This window comes from Camellia sinensis, chromosome 13 (assembly GCF_055761805.1).
Source record: "Camellia sinensis isolate YWXY chromosome 13, ASM5576180v1, whole genome shotgun sequence".
Lineage (NCBI taxonomy): Eukaryota > Viridiplantae > Streptophyta > Magnoliopsida > Ericales > Theaceae > Camellia > Camellia sinensis.
Window position 1 is genome coordinate 99,937,501 of NC_138973.1, and position 7,833 is coordinate 99,945,333.

Below are 7,833 nucleotides of genomic sequence, written 5' to 3' on the forward strand. Positions count from 1 at the left end.
AGGGAGAATGGTCTGGGCTGAACCACGGGAAAAAATTCTATATCCCTCTGACGTGTAAACTTCCTTTAAATTCAATATTTTTTTTTTGTTGTCAAAAGCAACTGTTTTTCCCACATCATAATTTCTGATGAGCACTTGTCTCTCTGCACTACCGAAACATCAGCATGCATATTCCACCCTGTCTTTGCTTTCTCTTACCCCCCAGAAATTCCCTAACCATGGTCATCACAACCTACCCTCCTTAAAGAAATTTCATCCTCAAAATTTAAACAAGTAATGTAATGCATCTTACTGTCATCCACAAACTCCCTCAGGTACTTATCAATGCATCAACAAAAATTCTTTGACTAATACATGAGCCTCAACGAGTCACACCGGTAACAAACCAAACCATTACTTTTGCACAATAATTTATTATAAAAACCCTTACTAGTATAAACCATTAAGTGATTCTTCTATCCACATCGATAACCTAAAGCAACCAAAATAGGATCTAATCCCTTAAGCATAACACAAATTTTGACAAAAGGACTCCTCAAAATACCAAGACACCATACCTTATTGGTGATAACCCAACTTCAACGAACTATCTCCATCACTTAATGCACAATGCATCCCAAGGCTAAAATAACTATCACTACTCTGAGACCTTAACAAAACGAAATAATAATTCTTCAAAAGCACTAACCATCAACTCAAATCGTGACCGTCAACCGTCACAAGACAGACAATACCTTACCAATACTATTCTACATCACACTAATATTACGATAACCCACAAGATCAAACCCAAACTAAACAACTCTTACTATACTAACTCGCTTATTGACAAGTATTAATATTGCTCTTTAGGCCAGTTAACAGAATAGTCTACCCCTCACTCTAGAAGTATACAAAACCAATCACAATAAGACACATATAAAGATTAACACTGAAACAGTTCTAAAATTCCCAAATAGTTAATAAATAGATTAACCTTAAATTATAATGAAATCTTCCCAAAGGAAATTCAATGTACATCCTAATATCAAAATAACTTTTCTATCACAACTCTCAAACATCGATAAAAAGGTATGGATATTTCTCATGGACTTCAGTCTCACGTTTCCAAGTCGCCTTCTCAACCCCGTGGTGTCTCCACAACATTTTCACCAAGGGACAAATATGAACAACAGATACACAGACACATACGGACAAATACAGAGATAATACACAGATACGTACATATACACAGACACATTTGGGGAATATGCCATTACTGACAAGAAATATTCTATCTATGCACATCAGCGAGCATATGCCGTTACTGCGACAGAATATTCCGTTAGCTGACGTCATCGCACATAAGCAAAACACGCAAAAAAAAAGAAAACACAAATGCAGGGATACGGGGTTTCGAACCCCTAACCTCAGGCTTCGTCCCTTGGTCCCTCAACCACTGAGCCAAACCACTGAACCCAAGCCACTCTTGTCACAAAAATAGTCGAATAAATGTATATAATGCGTAAATATACAATATAGATACATATATGTATACTACTTTCCCTCTTCTCTCTCTTCCTTCGAAAACTGCGTCTGACACGCGGCCTTGCTTTTGCGTCAGTTGGCCGACAAAAGCAGACCTCCTCGATTTGTAAGCTCGCCTCGACTCTCTCTCTCCCGCTTTGTTTTCTTCTCTTCCGTCTTCTTCTTCTTCATCACTTTCTTTCGTCTACTTAATCACTCTTTTCTCCTTCTTCTTCCTTATTCCCCTTGAAAGAGACAAAACATCGAGACTGAGCGGAGGAGAAAAGCTGCCCCAAAACACAGTCTATTCGCTGTTATTTCTCTTACTCTCCTTTCTTTCTTTTTACATCTCTCACCACACATGGCCTCATCTCGTCCCCTCACTCTCTTTCCGGACCTTAATGATCCAAGTTCTCCTGGACCGAGTGTCCCTGCTCCTACTCTTCCTAACCTTCCTGGATCGAGTGCCTCTGCTCCTACTCTTCTTAACTTTCCCATGATGTCAGTTGAGCAAATCATGGCTGCTCAATCTAACATTGAGGCCAACCACTTCACACTGAGATCTTGCATGGAGACAGTGACTACGGTTACCAAATTATCTCACCGGCTGCAGAATAGAACCAGTGAAGTACAACAGTTAAACGCCTAACTTTCTCTGCTCCAGCGCATGTACAAGGATGCACGAGCAGAGATTTGCACACTAAAGGCAGACAATAAGGAGTTGAAACGGAAGACCACCATCATGACCCGATTCGAAGCACCTTCGTACTTCGCCTTTGACAGCCAGCAGGGACTCAACTCTCTCGGCGGTCCTGTACGCACTGAGGCAGGGCCTTCAAGGGTCACTCAAGATGACAAAAAAAGGAAGAGCTCAGCGGGAGAGTCGAGTAAGTAAAGTCAGCATGTGACTGTTATCAAAAACAAGATCCCTCTTTTTTTTTTTTTTTGGTCTCTGCAATCGGGGATGTCATCCCCTAATTTCAATAAAATCAGTTGCATTGTTTTTTCTTGCACATCAATGGCGTAACTGGCATAACATTTGAGCTTGAAAACAATTTTGTTTGACTAAATTCGAGAATGATTAAATTTTGAACTCTGAACTGGACATTGATTCCATACTGACCTGAATCAAATCATGGCTTAACGAAAGAAAAACGAAGCAAAACAATCCAAACACACTTATATACACTGACTGGTATTAACGAAAGAAAAACCGTGTAAATCAATACATTGGTAATAGAATTACTGAACAATAAGGTACTTCTCACAACCGAAGGTGCTGGCACTAACTCTGGCATGGTAACAACACACACATGCCCAGTAGATCTCTGATCCACCTGTTCCCCTTCTCCTGCGCCAAAATCTCATTCGGTATTGGCATATTGTGCCTCATGGGCTTACCATGCCTACCACTCCCCCTTCCACGTCCTAACATCCTAATAAAGGTAACACTCGAGATTGGCACAGTCACAATTGTGTTGAAACTAACTCACTCACATCCTAGGGCAATGGACAACAATTAATTCATTCCACATAAGCACATAGTCACATAAGCACCTATAGATTTTCTTTCTAGATAATGATTGTCCCATGACGTTGCTACAATTCCAATCAGAAATAATAGTGATCAAGTGCTCTTCTGACTGGACTTCTAGAAACTCACAGACACAATCAACATCTCAGAAATCAAATTCCATACCCATACAGTCACATAAGCATGTTATCACATAGCACCTTATCATATCGATATCTCTATCAAGCGAGATAAACCCACTGTGGTACGAACCACTCCTCATGCACCAAAAGTATTCGAACTTGGTACACTCTGATACCAAGTTGTAACGCCCCGAAAATTGGGCAGGGTATATCTATTTATACAACAAACCCACCTGATAGACACACACATATATCTAGCTAACTATTCCATACATCCATTTTCATTAAATCCCAAATGCCAAATACATGCTATTCACATCTCAATGCCCCAGTTCCAATCCCAAGCATACATTTTACAACAAGTATGAAATGGAAGCCAAACAGATAATAAGTGCCCTACAGACTTACAAATTTATCCAAGAACATTCTTGGTTACACAAAATGAAGTTTCAACTCAACGCAAATACAGTCCTGGGCTTACACTCAACAAATAACAATAAAACAAAAATGAAGCATTAACTTCGAGTCCTCCCAAGTCAATGCCTTGGCGGAGGCATAGCACCTGTACCTAGAATAGTTTCCCTTATAGGGTGAGCCATAGCCAATAGAGATATACTACACAACATATGAACAATGACAAGACTAAAGAGGAGTATGCTCATGCCATGCTCATGATAAAACAGTTTATCTCTCTTTTTATAAAGCATATAATGCTGAGATGCGACAACAGATATAAAACCATTTCCATTTTAAAACATATTTGTTATATGAATACAAGTTCTGTGAATCTCTAGGTGAGTGTCTGCAAGTAGGCCCTAATGCACCACCACTGTCATTTTTACCAGTAAACTAGAAGGCTCGAAACCTAACTGCGCGGTTCTACACCCCGTACCCAGATTCACCAAATATTCATCTTTTCGCAAACAAATACATTTCCAAACATTTCTAAAAAACAGATACATTTCCAATGAAATGAATGCAATGCAATGTCCAATGCAACAAATAAGGAATGTGGTTCAATTTAGCTAAGTCTCATGCATTTTTACAACAATCATACCTATCCTCCACCGATAGCCAAAACAGATATTTCTAAACAGATATTTAAATAATTAAATTCTAAAAATTTCGATAAATACAATCTATTCCACATCTCATCACATATGAACAACTACACTATTTTTCATATCACAATCACGTCCAGTAACCTCTCAAGGTCCATTTCTAACCTTGTCGGTTTTATTCCAACAGATACATTAAGCAAAATAATATCGTTAATGCCTAAGAAAAAAAATCATTTTATTTCCAAACTCATTCTCCAAGCATTATTCAATTATGACATCCTATTTTGATTAAAAGCCCCAAAAATTAAATGTAATTCCTTTGTTTTCTTTAAAAATACTCTTTTGCTCACAAACTGGTAAAAATTTCAAAACCAATCGAGTCGAAGTCCGTTTTTGTTGAAATTTAAAACATAGCTCTTTCAAAACCTTGCGAACATATTCCAAGTTTACACTTTCGCAATTTGGGCATCAACTCTTTATTTTTCTCAAATTTTTCCTTTTAAACAAATAAATCACAAATTTTTCAAAAATTGTAATTAAATTATATACAACTCTAAACTCCATATAATCAAGTAAAAGTGCATAAAAGAAGTGTAGGAAAAATCCGTACCTCAAGCTAGTAGAGGAAACAAGCAAAAATCCAAATTTTCGATTTTGTCGGATTTTGATCCCCACCAATCAAAATGTTGCTCTCACCAAGCTTTTCACTTTGTCCTCAAGAACTAGGGTAAAATGATAGCAAGGCTTAACCCACCTGTTCAACACCAAAAACCTGGGCAACAAGGATATAGACCAAGGCTTAACCCACCTGTTCAACACAAGCCCATAAACATCCTAAAACTCAAACAATGGATTTAAAGGATAGCAACAAGATAGATACAACTACCAACTCCACGGAATCGAGTCCGGAATACAACCGGACAGTAAAGGGACAACGGGGATCGCTATACCTGTTCTCCTCCTTCAGTGTCGCCACAGACGTCGTATCTCCTTTACTACTGTGCGTTCTCTTCCATCAAGTATGGGTCCTCTTTCTCTCTCCCTTTCTCTGTCTCTCTCTCACTCAATTTCTCTATTTTTCTATCTCTGTTTTCCCTAATTTTCAAAATTAATGTTTTCCCTAATTTTTGAAATTAATTTTCAGAATTAATGTTGTATTTTATTCTTTCCAGCAAGGTTTCTCTTCAATAAATTTTGAATGTGTAAATTGTAAACATGGCCATCCTTAATGTGTTTTGCTTGTTTCTGCTATAAACTTGAGAATGAATGTCCTATTGATTATAATTAACAGTTTGAATTTAGTAAAAGCCCTTGACTAAATGTGAATATTTTATATGATTTGGATTGTTTGTCTGTATTTTTAATAAAATTAGGGTTCAACTCCTCTCTATATTTGAATGTTTGTTCGATATCTATTTATTTTATAGGTTTTTCTACTTAGGTTATTCATAAAAAAATAAAATTGATTACTTACGTCATGATATCGATCGATTCATTTGCTTCTGTGATCATCGTCCTGATTCTTCTTGGATACCATGCCTGGCTATTTGAGGATCCTTGTACATGCCTGATGCTCTGCTTTGCTACTGAGTAAATAATTCATGTAACTTCATGTGCCTAATTTATAGTCATGGAAGACCAATTCTTCCTTTCTTCAATTTTCTCATCAGTCAAACAGTATTCAATAAAAGAAATACAAGGTATAAGTTTACACTTTCTGGTTTGAGCTTATTGAGTTAGACCATTGAAATCTGTACCCATTCAAAAAGAAATTTCATCGTTATTCAGTGGAATTGTCCCATGTCATCATTTAAAGAACCCAAGAGGATTATTGATTATAGACCAATAAGTTTGTGCTTCTCATTCCCAGATAACATAATGGAGCAATGTTAAAAGAAATTGTGTTGGGAACTTCTATTTTCTAACTTGAGTTTAAGAAACGCTTGTGTGATCTCTCTAATGTTTTTATTCTAATAATTACATGAAATTTCTTCAACTAAACTGTATAAAGGTTCTTCACCAAGACATTTTTTGGTTTTTGTTGGTAGAGTTAGACTGTATATTTGTGGTGTTGTAAACTAGGAAATCTTCAAATGTGTTCTATTTGGCTGCTGAAACAAATATAGATTGAAATTAAATTTATCATCGTTGTACATGCCTGATCCTTGTACATGCTTGGAATGATTGAATAATTTAAAAATAAAAATAAATAACTGAATAATGTGTTGTTCTGTACCCATTCCATGATTTAAAAACAGGAATTACTTGTTAAAATTATGCTAATGCTATTTTAGAAATGGGAAAGCATTAATATGGAAGGGGATTTAGATATTTTTATCTTTTGGAAAGGTACATCGATTCCCTTGTTTCCTGAACTTCATATATCTATATATATAGCAGACATGTAAGAAAGGTTTAGATCAACTCTCATCCTCTTGGATATATGGCTTTTCATGCCATGTTTCACTTTCCTAGGTATAATATACAGTACTCTGGTTTGTTTGTAACTCTGCTTTCTCCTGACATGGGTTTTCATGATTCAAAGTGCAGTGTCAAAAAAACTTATATGACAGTTTAGAATGCTCATCTTGGAATTCTATGAATATAGATGAACACTCAACTTTTGGGGGGGGGGGTGAGGCACACATTCTATAGTATATATAGATATTTAGGAAAGTTAATAAATCTGAACTAGCTGAGGATTCAGGGATTGGTGGGGGGTAGGAAGCAAGAAGGGTTGAGGTGGGTGGTTGGGTCTAGCTTGCTTTCATGAAGTGGGTGTTTTCAGAATTGTTAGCCAAAATATTTGATGCTTTATTGTTTTGTAACTTTACTACTTGTACACTATCCCAAAAAAAACTTTACTACTCGTGTATTAGTCGTTATTTTTTATATTTCATTAATGTTCCAAAGTTTAAATGTCGTCTCATAGAAGAGCATTTGGGCGTCAAGGAAAAACTCTTTATGTTTATTTAGTTATTGCAACGGAAATAGTTTTCACGGTTAAAATCTGGCTAGGCATTAGTTTCCCAAGGATGTGTATCATATTATGAGATTAAGGTCAGCCTTATTAAAGCATCAAAACAATTCTGATGGGTCATGCCTACTATCATAACTTGCCATTACATTCTCAGTTTGGGTTTGGCATCCATTTAGACAAGGGTTTGGTTCCCGTCTCAGTGTGTAACTGAGGTAGAGAGGTGGGTTTGGATTAGGGGATTGTGGCTCTGAGATATTATGAGATTAAGGTCAGCCATATTAAAGCATCAAAACAATTCTGATGGTCATGCCTACTATCATAACTTGCCATTACATTCTCTGTTTGGGTTTGGCATCCGTTTAGACAAGGGTTTGGTTCCCGTCTCAGTGTGTAACTGAGATAGAGAGGTGGGTTTGGATTAGGGGATTGTGGCTCTTTTTTTGGGGGGGGGGGGGTGGATGGTGCTAAGAATGTTACATAGATTGGGTTGAAAGTAATCTGATTTAGTATGAGAATTAATGTTTTTCTATGACAATCTTTAATCAATAACATGTTGACTTGATTTTATATCTCTCTAATGAGGGTAATGTATTTGGCTTATGCAATGTGTGTTTTCTTAACTGTTCGTGA